We start from the raw sequence: 16,940 nt of genomic DNA, 5'->3' as shown, positions 1-16,940 counted from the left end.
GCGGGGCACCCTTAATAGTGTAACATCAGCACCCTGCTCCTCCTCTCTTGCACAAGAGGGAGATTTGGGACTGTTCAAGTCCTTCCCGAGAGCCCCTTCAGGGTTAAAGTTCCGGAATCAGAGGTAAGAGCCTCTCTCTCTCTCTCTCTCTCTCTCTCTCTCTCTCTCTCTCTCTCTCTCTCTCAGAAATACAAGTCGACTCGGCTGAGCTCTGTGACGTTGGGCTGCCTTGATGCTTACAAAGTACAGAAATTGCCTACCCCACTAACTCCCACTGCACGCAGTCTGCCTCCTTCCCTCCCTCCCTCCCTCCTCCCTCTCTCTTCCTACTCCCTCCCCCAACCACCTTTTCCATTAGATTTCCCAAACACTCAAATCACAACACTGCTCTCAAACCCAGACCTGGAGATCACCCCCTCCTCTCCACCCCCTTCCCAACCTCCATCCATCTCTGCTTCTCCGAGCTGGGCTCAGTGGCTACAAAAAATCCTGCACAAATCATCGCAAACTGGGTTGGCTTCTGCCTGGGAAGCAGTCTCGGGGACCGGGTGTGTGTGCAGAGCCTGGAGTGCGGAGGCTTTCGGCAGGCACATGGGCTTAGCGCCTCCTCCACTGCCTCACAGGCGTTCTCTCCCCTGCGCTGACCTCAAGACAGAGAACTGCATGACCCTGCCTGGGCCAGCCCGCCCCTAGCCACCCTGACATCTCTCCCCCTCCCCACTCATCACCCCGACTCTCGGTGACTCCGGGGTGAAGGGAGGGTGAAGGTGTTTGGCTGAGGGCTGAGATCAAAGATGCCAAGAAATCACTGTTGGCCCCCACCCCCCCAGGGCCACCAGACCTCCCGGGCTGGAGGTGTACACAAGGCACTGCCCAGTCTTATTAAAATAATCAAACAGTCTTTGGGAGCTGGCTGGGGTTTTCATCTTCACTGGTTCCTTTTGCTGAACTCCCCCCTCTCTGAAATGTATTATTTTGTGGGTCCAACTGACAAGGCCAGTAGAGGTGCCCACATAGTCATTGCCTAAGCAGACCCAGATCACCATACCCAGTACTGGGGTTCGGGGATAAATGTCAGGGCTTCCACCCCCTCATGTCCTGTATCCCTCAATCCGTTATTTTCTGGAAGTCTGATTAGAGACTTAGGCTTGTAGGCCAAGTTCTGAGGGGGGAGGTATAGAAGAAGGAGAACTGTCCTGGAGGTCAGCAGCCACCTGGTAAGACCCACTGAGGCTGTTGGGACTAAAACCCCAAGCCAGGACTAAGTGTTGCAGGGCCCCCTGTGCAAGCAAGTCCATCCTGGAAACCCCAGCGAACAGGCAGAAACTAACCTGTACATTTGCAGCCGTTCTCAAGCCACCTCCCAGATTTGTTTTCAAACAGACTTTTGCTAGGACAGTTTATTTATTTTTAAAAACGCCCTCACCCTTCCAAAATGTCAGCTCAGAGGATTTGGGGCTTGCTAGGGAAGAGAGAGCCCACCCCCAAAGATGGAGAACAAACATGGCTTCAGGGTGAGCTTGGATCTCCGCATCTCTGACAAAAAGAAGGGGAAATCCAGAAAGATCTCTCCAATCCCTATAAGTTCTTAGAGATTTGCGGAGAAAATACATTCCCACAAATAATCTACCGGGCCCTTCCGAGAGGAAAAATCAGAACTCCCCCAAATAACTGCCCCACCAGATTCGCTTAGTTTTGAGAAGGGAGAGCTCACACATAGGCCACCACACAAAAATGGGGTTTGAAACCTCTGGGGTAACCTCTTCTTGCCAGGTAACCCCTTGAAGGTGCAATGCAAGCATGCAATTGTATTTCTGGGGTGAAAAGAAAGAAGACTTGAAGGGGGGAGGGGGAATTCAGCAGGGCCCAGTTGAGGTGCCAAGCCAGGGGGCCACGGGCAGGCCAGGTGTGGAAAACACCCTGTCCTCCCATCCCCAGCTCCCCAGGGCGACACTCACCTCCAAAATCCCACCTCTTCTTTCCAGCGAAGAAGCCGGGAGTGGAGCCTTTCTGGGGAGGAGCGTTCAGGTGAAGAGTTAAGTAAGGACCCCCCAAAGAGACCTCTTTCGGGCCTTCTTCCAGCCTCTGTCAAGTAAGTGCCTCCCAGTTCGAAGTTGCTTTGTGGTCTTCGACAAATTAAATATTACTGTTTATTACCAGGCATACCCCAATAAAATAAAGAGGCAACCGGGCGATACCGATATCTCACCAGCTGCTGCACCTATAAGACTCGGAGACGTCATGCGTCACGCAACCGGCCCCGAGCGCTGTCACGCTCGACTGGGGGGCAGCGCAGGAGGTTAATTTCTCTCCATCTTTGCCTATCAGTCCCGGGTCTGCTCAGCCACAAGTCCCAGACGCCTCGGCCACAGGAATAAATAAAGAAATAAACAAACCCAGTGCTCTCTGGGGAACTGGGGGTGGAGAACATCAGACACAAATAGAGCCAAGATCGATTTTCTTAGGGCGGGAGAGAGGGGGGGGTTCTTGGCGAGGGGGAGGTGGGAGCCCACCCCAGCCCAGGATTGGAAAGAAAGCAATTTGTTCTGGGCGGCATGAGGTCTCTAGCAGGAAGCAAGGGTGTCTCTTTATTATTTAAAAATTACATTTTGCTAGGAGGAGCTCGTGGAAAATGAGCCTCTTAGCTGGTTGGTTTGGATCGCGACAACGCTGCCCTCTTGCAGACCCACGGAGAAGTAATTACCAGGTTATCGCGCGGGGGGAAATGAGTCAGAGGCATTCGCTGGAAGAAAGAGAGCCGTCCTCAATGTTTCTTGCTGAGAAAACGTCCCTCCGGTAAAGACTTCTTGAGCTAGGCCCTGGACGCGACTCGTCCCAGAGTGACCTTGCAGGGGCGGGTACTACGGAGTGGTGGGGCGGGAGTGGAGAGGGGGTGATTTCTTCAGAGAAAAAAATTATAGCGTCGGGGCCTGCAGGGGGACGAAGCACTTACATTTGTTTTGTAATAACGGTTATTGTTATTTTGGGTTTCATCGATGGGCCTAATTACCAAGCAGTCCCGAAGCCGATGCGCGCAAGTTTTTGCGCGCAGCTGGAAATGTGCTACATTCTGTGGTGAAACGCGCTGCGTAGACGCCCGCCCCCCTCCAGGCGCGGCGGAAGCAACAGCAAGGCCGGTCCAGTGCCGAGGGAGCGAGCGCCTGGCCTTCGGGAATGGTAAGTTCCCCGGCGAGGGACCCCAGGGAGCCGGCCTTCTAAATCGGACTTGCCCTCAGCTTCAGGGTTCGATCCCAGGTCTCGCGCGTCCCCAACCCCCAGGGCTTTAAGCAGGGCCTGGCGCCTGGCCCGGCCGTCTGTGGCGGGAGCTGCAGCGAAAAGTGCAGGAACTCAGTCGACCGAGCGGCCCCTGGAGCTAAGGTCAGGCCCGCGGGGAGCGCGGGCAGCGGTTTCGAGCGCAGGACGCGGACGCGCGGCCGGCCGGGCAGCCGATCTGCTGCTTCCAGCCGACAGAAAACGCGGCTCCTGTCTGCCAGGCCGCAGTGCCGTTCCCGAGCGTCCCATTCGCTTCCATTATTATTAATATCTCTCTTTCCCCCATATTTGAGCCCCGACGAATGCCGGGTTTCCTCCTAAATGGCAAGAACGCAACCTGAAATCCTTCTCGAAGCCCGGAGAGGGGCTTTTGCTTGACCCCTGGGCCGAGGTGGGCGGCAGACGGAGGCCTGGGCTGTGCGGGAGCTGGAAGAAGAAGGCGAAACTCCGAGCCGGAGTGCTCTGCCTACCGCTGGCTCTTCTCGCACCCCGCCACGGGATTCGCAGAATCAGCTTCCCGACCTGCTTTCCCAGACTCTCCAGAGGCCTCATCACGGACAGAACAAAAGACCTGGCCTAGCATTGAGAAGCCCATTCTTCCCCACCCGACTCTAGAAAGTAAACTCGGAAGAGGCGGCATTTCGCCTCCTTTCAGAAAAGAGACGTGCCCCGACCTGCTTCCGACTCTGTTTCTCCACCAGTGTATTTTTCTCATTTTGCAAAATGTCGATCCTGATTTTAATACAGACGACAGGAGGAGGGACTCTTTAATTTGCTTTTGTGAGCTCCTTGTAAGCAAATCACACTCAAACTACTTTCTTTCCTTTCAGACAGACTGAAAGGTCCACCCCCTGGCTAGGGTCTCTCCTGAAGGCAAAAAGTCCAAACGCAGAAGGAACTGGCATAAGCGAATTATAACAATGGAAATGACAAGACTAAACTTTGACCAACTCATCTTACTAAAGGGAGGGTCAGCCGGAGGGTGGGAAATTCTCTGGTTTCTCAGGGGGTCACTTTCCCTCTTGGCCTAGTTAAATCTGGCTCTGTTAATTTTTTCCACGACGGCAGCAGCATCTCCCTTCTCAGTGTTTTATTCCGTTGCGAGTTCCCCCCTATTGACCGGAAGTATCTGGGAAGAATACTGGCTGTTACTGTTATTTTAGTATCCAATATTCTCCTTGGATATTTCCACCAACAATTACTATGGCTACTTATTTTGCTGAGGATGATCCATGTTGGTGGAGTGTCCTGTGCTTTGGGAATATTCCTTCTTCCCACTCTCACACATTTAGCCGATGAGCCCCCGCATCAGAGACATGAAATGAGAAATGGAGGTGGGAACTTTGCTTTTGAAGCCCCGCTGAGATAGGTCCAAAGAGATAGAGTAGCCGTCTAAACCCTGCTTGGGATGCAAAGGATTGGCTGTTCTTGCCCTTCCAATTTTGGGGTGCCTGGTGGGTCTTGAGCTAAGAGAACCAGGAGCCGCCTCCCAGCCCCTGGGTTGCTCTGAGAACAGAACGTATCTGCTGCCCCGAACCTGCCAAAGGGCCTTTGGGTACAGATGGGGGTCTCCGTGGTCGGGGTGTCTTCAGCGACCCAAAAGTTGGGGTGGAGTAGGGGAGCGACTGAGTTCTAGGGTTCTGTCCTGATAAGAGCGACTCTAGCTAACACTTCCAGGTCTGGGGTGCGAGGGGAGGAAGGGCAGTCTAGAGACCCTCACCCTCAGATGGAGGGTGCGGTGGAAACTTGGGAGCCCGCTGTTCTCTGGGCCTCTGGAAAGACAAATTTTCTTTGGCAAAAGGAACAGTGTCGCGCTGTCGACACGGTAGACTATTTTTCTTGTTCTCTCACAAGGAGGGAGGGGGGAAGAAAAGAAAGCAAAAAAGAAAGGGAAATTAAATCCACACGTGTTAAGCTTGCTCAAAGGGTCGGATTCAAAATCAGAGATGAAACTTGGACTAGAGTTTTGGCTTCAGCCGTCTCTTTCCAGCCAGTCCCGCTCAGCGGAGCAAGGGTCCCGCCCAAGAGAATTCGATCTGAAGTTTCCTAAAGTGCTTTCCTTGAGGGGGAAGGGACTCGCTTCCTCCACGTCTACACAGCAGAGACAGAACTCACAGAAAACAAAGGAGATGACAATTGCGAGAATAACTAACTACCCCTGCAAGAAACCGCTTTTTTGTTACCTTCCAGCTCACGCAGAGATTTCACGCTGCGGCCCAAAGGAGCCAGCCCAGAGAGTTTGGAAATTCAGAAGATCTGACCGGGCTTTTGAACGCCAGCCTCTCTCAGTCAATAGAACTTAGCCGGCTATTTGTCGGGCGCTGGGAAGCCAGCATGATCTTGGGGCCTGCGCCCGCTTCGCTTCCTCCTGCCGGGGAAGGAACCTTGCCCGGTGGAGCTGAAGGCCGAGGCCCAGAGGAGCTGTGCAGGCATTTTCCAGAGCCGCCTGGAGCTGCGTGCGAGTGAAAACTCTAGTAATGACCTTGAGGAGTTGAAGGGAGGCGGGTGGGGGTGCGGGTGATGAGGGAGGCCAAACCCCAAACTGGAAGGATCCGTCACCAAAACGATTGCTTGGTCGAGACCTGTAATTTTTCTTCCCCTCCCGTGCGGGCCTGGAACACCGCAGAGGTCTCCCCTGGCCTCTGCTGCGAAGGAAGGGTCCGGAAGCGGGGACCCCAGCCGCCTCCCTCGCCCGCCACAATCACACCCGGAAAACACTAGGGTGCAACTGACAGAGTGGAAAAGTTCCCGGCGATTGTTTCCTCCAGGGCCTTGGGTTTCCTGGTCACCATGGCAACCCGGGAGTCCCGTCGAACGAAACAACCGGGCGGGCGCCGGAGGACAGTCCCTACTTCTGCTGCGGGGTCTCCCGCCTGCCTGGCGCTTCCGCCGGCCGTTCAGGACTGGCCGGAGCCACCTGGCTGGATTCAGCGGGAGCTGAAAAACTCTTCCTTTTAAGACAGCTGAAAGCCGAAATGCAGTGGAATCCCGCCCAGCAGGCTCGGGTCATAAGCAAAAGCCCCTCTTGCCAGCCCACTGAGCCTGGGTTGCCTGCAGCCTGTAAGGGAGCAAGGGGGTGCCCCTCTCGAAGGCCCCCCTCAAACAGCTCCCACCGCAGCCAGACACTTGACCAGTCTACTGCCCGCCCTGGTCTTCACCTGATGCTCCCCAAATCGTCCAGGCAATCCTTTGCTTGCCTAGAATGACTTCTACATAGAAGAAGTAATGTCAGGAACCAGAAGTTTCCCCATGAATGTGCAAAGAGTCTTGAGGGAAAGGATTGAGGCTACTTTCCCTTGTAAGGGAAAAAATGTTCGACTGTGGATGTAATATAAATAACATAAAAATAATAGTTTGGGGTTGCATTTTTTTTTCTTGAACCCCTCCAAGCCCCTTTCTTTTGGGGGTGGGCAGTGGACACTATGACACAGATGGAAACAGCTTCTCATTTCCAGGCCACTCAGCACTGGGCAGCACTGAGGCAGCATGTGGGGGTGGGGGTGGGGGTCCTGGCAGGGAGGGAGGGAGCCAGGACAGAGCCCAGGAGCAAACGGGGCTGGCGGGAAGGTCAGGGCCTGAGCCCCCAACAGGGCTTGAGCCAAGGAATGGAAGCCACTCCCCACCCCTCCTTTCACCCTGGGCTAAGGCCTCCATCCATCTCCCTACTGGTCAGGAAAGACCAAACAGTTTCTCCCCTCTGCTTCCCACTGTAATGTCTCCAAGGCTCTGACCTGATGTTCCAGTACCCCCAGGGCTTCCCTTCCCCCAGGAAAATCCCTCCTCTCCTCCCTGGGCTTTGCATTCATATATTCACAGCAACACAGGAGCCAGCGAGCCAGTGAGCCATGTGGACACTCAAGGCTCATCAGTGAGCTTGTGGAAGGGCTCTGCCCTTTCGGACAAAGGCTAGATGCGTCTGGAACTCAGTTCCGTGCTTCATTTTGCTCATGAGAAGGTGGCTGGTCCCCCGCTCTACAAAAGAGCCTCCGGACCGGCCAGCCAGAACCTGTTAGGATTGGAACTTGGGCTGACCAGACCTCAGAAGCCCGTTTTACACAACAAGGCTTCCCACCAGGCCAGGGCGGGGAAGGGGTGGAAAAGGCTGGGGGGTGGGGAGGGAGAAGCGCAAAGGGCAGTCAGCGCATCTAAAATCACTCAGAGAGATGGAAGCCCTTTGAGTCTCGAGGGCAAAGGCTTAAGTCTCACTTGTGTCCATCCCTCCCTCTCCACGGAGGCAGCAAAGGGGCCAGAAGAGGCTCAGTGGACGCAGGCAGCCCCGAGTCTGAGCACTCCGCAGGATGGAAGGGTGGGTGCGTGCCCCCCTGTCCTGTTCTCATCCCAAGCCTCAGGCCTCAAGCCAGCACGTACTGTCCTCCAGGGGAGGGCAGTGGGTGGGGAAGATGGGGGAGAGAAGGAGATGGGCCTCACCCCACTTTCCAAAATGAAAAATCAGGCTCAGAGAGGGTAAGGACTTGCTAGAGGCACACAGCCTCTGCTGGCTGCAAAATGAGCCGCCATGCCCTAGGCGTTGATCCTTCAGGTAGAGCCTGAAAGGGCGCCCCAAAGACGTTCCCCTGGGACACCACCAAGAGGCAGCAGGGCTCAGAGCTAAGAGCAGCCTCCACTGAGTGCAGCTACCCACTCTCCTCTCCCACAGCCCCTCTCTGTTTGCCCCAAGGCTGCCGCCATTGGCCAGGAGACAGCCCCAGACCTGGTTAAGGCTTCCAGACCCAGAAGGACCCTTGCCTGGCACCATCCTCCATTCCTGCTTCTAGACTTCTCCTCCCCTGCCCATTTCCTTAGTACTCAGCTCTCCCACGCCGGGGCCTGGGGAGTACCAGCTTTCACTATTCCAGTTAGGAAGGACCAACTTCTTCAGATCCCGGAGGAGTGTCCAAAGGGAGAGTGAAGTTCCAGCTCTCCACATGCTCCCTGGAGCTGGCGGGCCCCTGGCTTTTCTGGGATTCACGCTCCCCATCTCCATGCACAGTGCTGGCTCTCCTCAAGACCTCCGCCACATCCCCAGGGCCCCCAGGTAACTCCCCCCACCCCACAGCAGGACACCGGTAGGCAGACACCAGGCTCCTTGTCTGGGGGTTTCTCTGAGACCACTCCCTCTGCAGCCCCTCACCAACAACGCTTGCCCCTGGCTCCCTGAGTGGTCATCTTGCTCTTGATCAGCACCCAGGGGTGAGCCCACGCCTCCCCCCACCCTTCCTTCCTGCCTCCAGCCTGTGACAAAGCCAGAGCTGTGCATCTCCTTCAGTGTGGCTGAAGCCACATTGTCCTTGAGTGTGTCTGGATGACAGTGTGCAAAACCCCTCTTCAGGGTTTTGCATGTCTCTGCTGGCGGCGGAGGGCGGGTGGTGTCCTTTCCTGAGAGAGGGTATTTAGCAATATATTTATTTGTGACTGTGCAACCCCTTATGGGAAAACACCTGCGAGCTGGGGTGGGCCCTGGTCTGTGTGGGTGAGACTGCAGGTTGGGGTCTGTGTGGCTGAGGGTGTCCTGGCAATGCACAGAGGAATCCGGCCCGCAGGGCAGCCCCTCTCAAACTTCACATGGGTCGAGTGCTGACCGGAGCTCATAACCCGCTGTTCAGCTCCCCTCCTTTTTTATTAGCAATTTTATGATTATTATTTTTACCGACAGCTCCACGCAGAGCTTGGCAGACCCCGGGCCCCCTGGAAATCAGTGTGGATCCTGCCTGCCCGGGAGGCCAGAGGGGCTGCCTGCAGGCTGCATGGGCCACCAGTCTATATTTGGAAACAAATTCCACAGTCACTTCCTGGGAACTGGGCAGAAGGTGCCCCGCGGTGGAAGGGACCTTGTCACTTACCCCTCACTGCCCGCAGCACTCAGGGAAGCTCCCACACCCACCAGGTTGGAAAATTCAGGTGCAGGGAAAGTATACAAACACCTCACCCTCTGTGCACACTTCTCCTCCCCACCCCTCCTCTTCATGCTCACCCCCTTGTCCCAGAAGGGTAGGTGTTGATCCTAAATCCCACCCCTCTGGGTTCCAGGTATCAGCACACCACTGGGCATCCCCCAGGCTGGGCCTTCCACCCTCAGACCCCTCCAGGTCAGACCCGCTCCCTGGAGCCCTGCAGACCCCTGGGTGACAGCCCCAGGGAGGCTGGACAGCTTGCAGCCAACCTTTCTGGAACCTGGGAGGGGGGAGGACAGGGCTCCTGGCCTGCTGAACCTTGACCTCTGTCCCCAAGGTCAAGCAGCAAGGTGGCCCAGGCACTGTCTGTCTGTCTGTCTTACACATGGTGACATCACAGCCCTCCTTTCACAGCTCAGACTCAGCTGCCACATGGCCACTGGCATGGTCCCAGGGTAAGGTGGGCATGACCAGGAGTCGTTCTCCAGTGGCGGGGGACATTCCTCTGGAAGGAACCCTGGATCCAAGCCTCACTGGGGCGGTGATGCTGGAATTTGCAGGTTTTCTCCAAATACACCCTTCACCCAGAGCTAACTGGCACGCACCCATGGAGACCCAGACCGGAGAGGCCTACCAATAACTGCACCAGTTGTCTAATTTTACCTATAGAGGAACTGAGGCCAGGAGGCGCAGAGGTAGGAAAGGACATTTCCAGAGTTAGCAGAACTTGAGAGCTGGGGGCGGGGGCTGGGTCTTCTTCCCAGTGCAGACCACCTGCAGGCTGCTGGACCCATACTCCATCACCACCCTTCCACCCCGCTGCCCAGTCCAGCTCTTGAAGCCACCTGATCTCCCACCATGAAGCGAAAGGGAGGCATCAGGTCATGTCTACCCCTGCTCACGACCTCCAAAGTGAGGCTAAATACCCGGTTCCTTCCCACATTGTTAAGGCCCCGGCAGGCTGGGCTGCTGCCCCTTCCGCTTCATTTCCTGCCCCCTCTCTGTCCCCACATCCTTGCACCTCCGTGTGTCTTTTCCTCTGGAGCACCAACCTTTGTCCCCACCCCAGGGCCTTTGCAGAGCCATGCCCGCGGCTGCTGGTCTGCTGCCCCCCTCAGCAGTTTGTCATATGCTTATTTATTGGTCCTCTGTCTCCACCTTACACTCCAAGCTCTGAGGACACAGATCCTGCTGTCGAATTCCCCGTGTCATCTGCCCCTTTCAGCACTGGCTAACGTCCGCTGGATGAAGTGGACTCAGACCCAAGGATGGGGAGACACAGACAGTCAAGGAACCCACGAAGCACTAAAGCTATACGAGCTCCCTGCTGTCACCTCAAAACAAGACTAGGAGGCTGAACAGTGGTGCGTCTGCATGGAAAATCCCTGGTCACATTTGGCTCTTCTGAGCCTCAAAGCCCTGAGTCACTTGTCCCTCCGGCCCCCGCCGCAAGGGCCCCTCCTGCCCCCAACCATCCCTGCCTTGTCCTCAAGTCCTTCTGTCCTCCCATCGGTCTGTTCCCAGGAGCCCCGAGAAGGAGCCAGCAGATAAGTGAAAGTGGTATTTTTATAGGCTGATAAAAAGCTTATCTCGGAAGCTCTGGCCCATCTCCCCAAGTATCCCTAATTGGTCATTTGCCCAGTGTCCTCTCCACCAGCGCTGCAGACGCCCTCCCTGGCCTTCTGGGCTCTGTCCTTCCCCTCAGTGAGAAAACCTTCACTGGAGGACTTGCTCAGTCAGAAGGAGGGGGAGCAGGGACGGGGTGGCGGTGACGGAGGGGTCCGGCCTTCCCCAAGTGGATTTGCTATGCCACTATTTAATGATGCCAACTATATTAAATTCTACACTCTGGCAGCCTCTTAAATCCGTTTATGGCCCATGCTAGAGCCTGAACTGTAATAATAAAAAATAAATAAAAGAAAGGATTTATGCCCCCACAGTGTGGGCCCGTCACTGGCAAAAAGAAAGCTGTTTTTCACTGATCTGGCTGGCCTGTGGCCACCCTTGCACCCCTGTTTTCTCTGGGCAGATACTCCTGGGCTCAGGGAGGAAGAGAGGATTCCTCGTGGGGGGGGGGTTCAGAAAGCTAAAGAAAAAGCAGCTCTGAGGGGCATTTTTCTGGGCTTTTCTCAAATTGATTTTTCTTCACATGTCCCTCCATTTTTCTCCTGGGCCCATGGAGAAGGACTTTCTTGTATTACATGCATAATGACATTTCTTGTATTGAAGAATAGAGCAGATCTAAACCTGAATTGTGGTTAGAAACTGAAAAGAGAGAATAGAGCAGCTAATGGACAGAGAGGTTCAGAATGCTCCCACCCATCACTTCCCACAAGTGTGAAATGGTCTCTCCACCACCACCTTGTTCTCCGTCTGTACCCTGAGTATCATCAGAACACACGCCTCAGGTGCCAGGCTGATGTCACACAGCTTCCTGGGCATGGAGAGGCTTGGGAAGCACACTTTGGAGCAGGATGCCAATCTCCCCTCAGCAGAGGCAGGCCTCATGGAAGACACCGCGGATGGTGGGAGGAGAAGAGGAACACCCAGACTCATTCCTCACACATGTGACTGGTCCACTGGAAGGAAGCATTTGGGCCTCTTCCCACTAAAGGTTTCAGAGGTGGGGAAACTGGGCAGAAGAAATGCCTGAGACCAGGTCTGCAGGGTCCAGAGAGCCCTGGCTGAGTCTGGGGTGTGATGGCAGGAGGGACAGTCCTTTTTTTTTTATTACAAAAGTTTATTTTTACATCATTTTGTACATTTTTTTTCCCCATCTCAATTGTAATCCCCGAGGGTTTCCCATCACCAGGTCACCCGTGTGCTATCACCATAATCCTGTGCATTTCCCTCCCCCTCCCGCCCTGTTTTGAGGGACAGTCCTTTGTAATGGCATTGTTGGGGGAGAGGCCGCCAGGCAACCCCCCAACCCCCATTCTCTGCCAAGAACCAAAGGTGTACTCACTGACTTCCAGAAGTCTGATCTCCATAAGAGAGAGCCCCGTGGGGGCAGGAACAATGGCCTGATCACCAACACCCACACACACACACACACACACACACACACACACCACCAGCCCCCAGGGACAAAATAATGCTCATCCAGTGAATGGCTGAGAGGAGAAGTGGTGCCCAGGGGACTCCTGCCTTGGCAGTCCTGGCATCAGCCATTCCCAAGCAGGGGACCAGTCGTGAGAGCATCCCGTCTTCCGTCTTCCTGCTAACTCTAGCTCTCGCTTCTTAGTTACCCCTCATCAGCAACTGAAAGATCAAATTTGTAGAACTGATTGGATTTAATGACCCCGTTTTGCACACGACTTGATACCCACACCCTGGAGTTGACACTCTGACTCTGCACTGGTCCCTGTGAGTTGCTGTGGCCAGTAGAGCAGTGACCAACATCAGCCTTTGTTCATTTCTACGTGGGCCCTCTACTTTCTCCATGGGAAGCCAGAGCCAGCCTGCTGGAGCATGAGACACTAGCTGAATCCATGCAGTTGTCTCAGTCCAGGCCCCAGAGAAGAAAGCCTTTTGGTTCTTAAAAGCCCAAGTCCAGTAGAAAGAGGTCAGCTCCTCCCAATATGCTCTCAAAAATCCCACACCGACCGTAGACAGCTGGACATGTGTCTGTTGTTGAACCAGTCCCTGTGGCTCTCTGATGGATATGCAAATCAGTGCTCTACTGAGTAATAAGAATGAGCCAGTGTTGGTTTCAGCCAAGGTCAGCAAAATCTCCTCACTGATGGCAGCTGACCCCTGCTGACCACACACACACACACAAGGAAGCCCCAGGGAACAGTCAGTCACTCAGTTACCCCACAGCCTCCCAGGTTAATATACACACCATTGTTAGACGCTGCGGCAGCAGAAGATGGCTGATAGAACCCTGAGCTGTACCGTTCAGTTCTTGCCAGTGAAAGGTATTTCAAGGTTCCAGCTGCAAAATTTCAAAGGTTTTATTTAATTTCAAGGGTTGGTTATTTAAAGCATCAGAAGCAGACTGGTACTGCTGTCTTCCCTCCGTGGAAACTGGCACGGGCGAAGACAGAGAGGGTTCCTGTGAGGCCAGGTCTACACTGAAGCCATTTCCCGGCTAACCTAAAGCACACAGACCTGGGTTTAGTGAAACAGGATGAGTAAGAGCCTCAGGGGAAAACCACAAATTATCCACCACTGAGAGCATCTCCTCCCCTCCTCCTCACCCCCACTGCCCAGCAGAAGAAAACCCTGAAGCCAATACTCACACTCTTTACCCAATAGAGGACCTATTTACATATTCATACCACAGCCACCGTGATTGCTTCATCAACAGACATGTGTCCAAGTTCTATCCAATCAGAGGATGGTGTGGGACTTTCAGCGGAACTAAAGGGGGGAACTGTCCTCTCTACTGAACGTGGTAGAGACCAAAAGACTGTTTCTGTCACCATCTTGTCACCCCAGGGGAGAGCCTGCCCAAATGGGCAAAGACTCCATTTTCTCACATGTAAAAAAAGGACTGCAGTAACAGCACCCGGTGATGGTATGAATAACATAATAAATGAAAGGTACCAAGCAGGTCACTCCGAAATAGATCTTATTAGGTATTGTGCTTAAATTAGTGTCATCACTGGCTAGATGTTGGTCTAATACTAAACCTATAACTAAAACGACAGACTAGTTAAGTATCTCTAAATGCTTGCATGGACACACATCGTGTGGCATCTGTACCCCCAGATGGAAAAACCCATGCCAGCCTTTCCAGGCAGGAAACCGGACCCTCACCGGTGAAGGGAAGTTTGAGATGAGCCATTCTGGACCCCCTTGATCTCCAAAGGCCCAGATGTGGTCACTGGAGAAGTTGCTTCCTGAGCCTGGGTTAAGTTTCTTTTCAAGGTCTCTGTCTCTCCCTGGCCTACAGGGCTGTTCCACATGCCTAGGGCTGCCCCAACAGTGGCCTGGGCAGAACAGCTTAAAAGGCCACTCTGGAGACTAGTCTGAAGCCACAGTGTCACCGTGCTGGTTCCTTTTGAGGGCTGTGACTTCTATCTCATGTTCTCTCCCGCTTTTGAGTCAGCTTCTGGCCATCTCAGGCATTCCTTGCCTTGCAGATCAATCATTCCATCTCTGTCTTCCTCTTCACCTGGTGCTCTCTGTGGATGTGTCTTCAAACACCCCCTTTCAAAGGGACACCAGTCATATCACTCTCATGACCTCATTTTAACTTAATTACTGCTGTGAAGACCTAGCTCTGAAGAAGGTCATGTTCTGAAGTAGGGAGTTAGGACTTCAACATATGAATTCTGGGGGCACAATTCAACCCATCGCAAAGGGGGGCTCACCCATAGATTATGTCTAGACCTGTGGACACAGTCTGAGAATCCGATCGCTAAGCTCCACTGCAAGGCCGATAAGGCAAGCAAGCAGGCAGGCATTCTGGAAAGAGAGGCAAAACACCAAGCGAACTGATGATTTCTGTCTGGGTCTGCCTCTCCCTACGTCACCCTGGTTGGAGGGCTTAGTCTGAGGCTCCACTCCTTGGCTTTAGGAGAATGCAACAAAGTTACTCAGAGAAAATAAGGTGCAATGTCAACCGGGAACAACGAAGTTTGGAGTCCACGGATCTGGGGTCCCATCCCAAATGGAGAGTTAGGAGGGGTGACCTCAGTAGGTTAGCAACTTTGAGCCCCATTTTTTCACATCTGAAGTCCAGATAATTTCAGGACTGACCTCTGCATGTCAGGGATTCAGTAATTTCCTGGAAACAACTTCGTTTTTTTAAAATTTTTTTTAGAGATTTACTTATTTATGCACACAGAATTAAGGTACAGGCCAGAGGTGCAGAGGTGGTGAGTGGATTCACCAGAGACAAAGGGGGGAGCAGAACAGGCTGACTGACGAAGTACACTGCTGAGGGGAGCAGCGGGCGGGTCAGAAGAGGTCTGCTGCACCATGTGGGTCACCTCTGGGGCAGGTATCAAACTCATGCTGAAGGGGCTTTAGCTTCTTATTGCTGTGCTTTGAACTGCTGCACCACCAGGGAAGGCCAAGATTTATTTTATTTATTTTTATATACAAGAACTGGGTGTAGGCTAGAGGTGTGGAGGCTGAAAGCATTTACCAGAGGCAGAGGAGGTGAGCAGAACAGGCAGATTAATTGAAATGCACTGCTGAGGAGAGCAGCGGGGAGACAGGAGAGGTGTGCTGTGCCCTGTGGGTCAGCAACCTGACTGGGGATTGAACTCAGGCCTCTCAGTGAGTGGCCATAACTTGATAATGCTGAGGCTTTGAACTCCGTGCCAATGGGGAGCCCCAGGAACAGCTTACACTTTAATGAAGATGTTTGAACAGCCCACATAGATCCTGGGCACCACATCCTCTTTCCCTAGAAATATCAGTGCCAGCTTATTTGTAATAAAGCCTTAGCACCTCTTCCATGCCCTGCGTCAACCTTAATGTCTCCTATTGGGTTAGGAAGGCAATAAGTCAAGGTGGTTGGCTTTAGGACTGGGCAATCTGTAATCAAACCTTTCATCTATGTGCATATCTACTTTCCACTGAAAATCATTGCCAGCACAGAAGCTGGTGGTCACTGCACTAGTTGGCTGCCCAAGCCTCACCTGCTGGGAACCCCAGAGCTGCAGTGACGTGCCACTCCTGGAGCCTGGGACTATTTCTTTAAACCCCCAAATTGCAGCCTCCTAGTCCTGCATGACGTTTCATTGCACTGACATGGAGCAGAAGGGATGGTGATGCTTTTAGTGGGTTCAAGTGTGATGTGGAAACCTTTGGGCCAAGGGCTTGTTGCAGGAGTGTGGCAGGGTGGGGACCAGGAGAAGCAGGAAAGAGATTCCCCATGCCAAAGCACATTTTCAAAGGAGTCTCAGTAAGGGTATTACTATGGTCTAGTTTGGGGTAAACAGACAGACGTGGGCCTCCAATGTCTCAGTTACTCAACTTCTCCGTCTGTTTCCTCTTCTACAAAATGGTGCACTCCCAGTCCCCAGCTGCTTGCATTTCCCAAGGGATTAGCGGGATGTTCGTGTACACACCTAGCACACCCCAGCAGGCATCCAGATGCAGTGGAATTACCCTTCTCCCTCCCTGGGGTCCATGTGTAGAACTGAGAAAACCTGCTGCCCTTAATCCACAACAAAGCCTTTTAATGGGAAATAAAGCCAAGTCTGAATGGGTTGTCTCAGCCTCAGCAACTTTATCTGAAAAGCTGAAACTGTGATCAACGACCCTGTAGGGGGATAGTGAGCATGAGGCTGGCCTGTGGGATGCCCAGCACAGTAAGAGGCGAATCACATCAAGGAGCCCGGGCACTGAATTTAACCAGGCTTTGGTCCATGGCTCTTCCCTCAGCTCCCCCTTCAGCTCAGCTGTCGGCAATTAGTGATTGCCCCTTTCCCCCTCCGCACCCCCCACCTCCAGCACCCCTCCCCCTCATCTGAGCTGAGCTTCTTTTCCACTCATTTCAACTGAAAGCAATTTAACAGACATAGATCTGAGTTTGAGCTGGAATTCATTGAATGTTGTCACTCCATCTTAGTCCAAGATCAACCTTCAGGGCTACCAAGCAGGGGCTTGTAATTCAAATAAATATTGGCTGAGCGTCTACTGTGGGCCCAGGACTATGAATGATGCTGAGGTTGCAGCAATGACTGATATAAATATCCCTGCGTTCGAGAAGAACATGTGCTAACGTCACTTGCTCAACCACCTATCACATGTATCTATCCGTATAGGTGCCTACACACAGACACATATGTATGAATGAACATGACACACAGC

Source organism: Condylura cristata, unplaced genomic scaffold (assembly GCF_000260355.1).
Source record: "Condylura cristata isolate star-nosed mole 26May11 unplaced genomic scaffold, ConCri1.0 scaffold00029, whole genome shotgun sequence".
Lineage (NCBI taxonomy): Eukaryota > Metazoa > Chordata > Mammalia > Eulipotyphla > Talpidae > Condylura > Condylura cristata.
The sequence above is the reverse complement of the archived record's forward strand: the minus strand, read 5'-3'. Positions refer to the sequence as shown.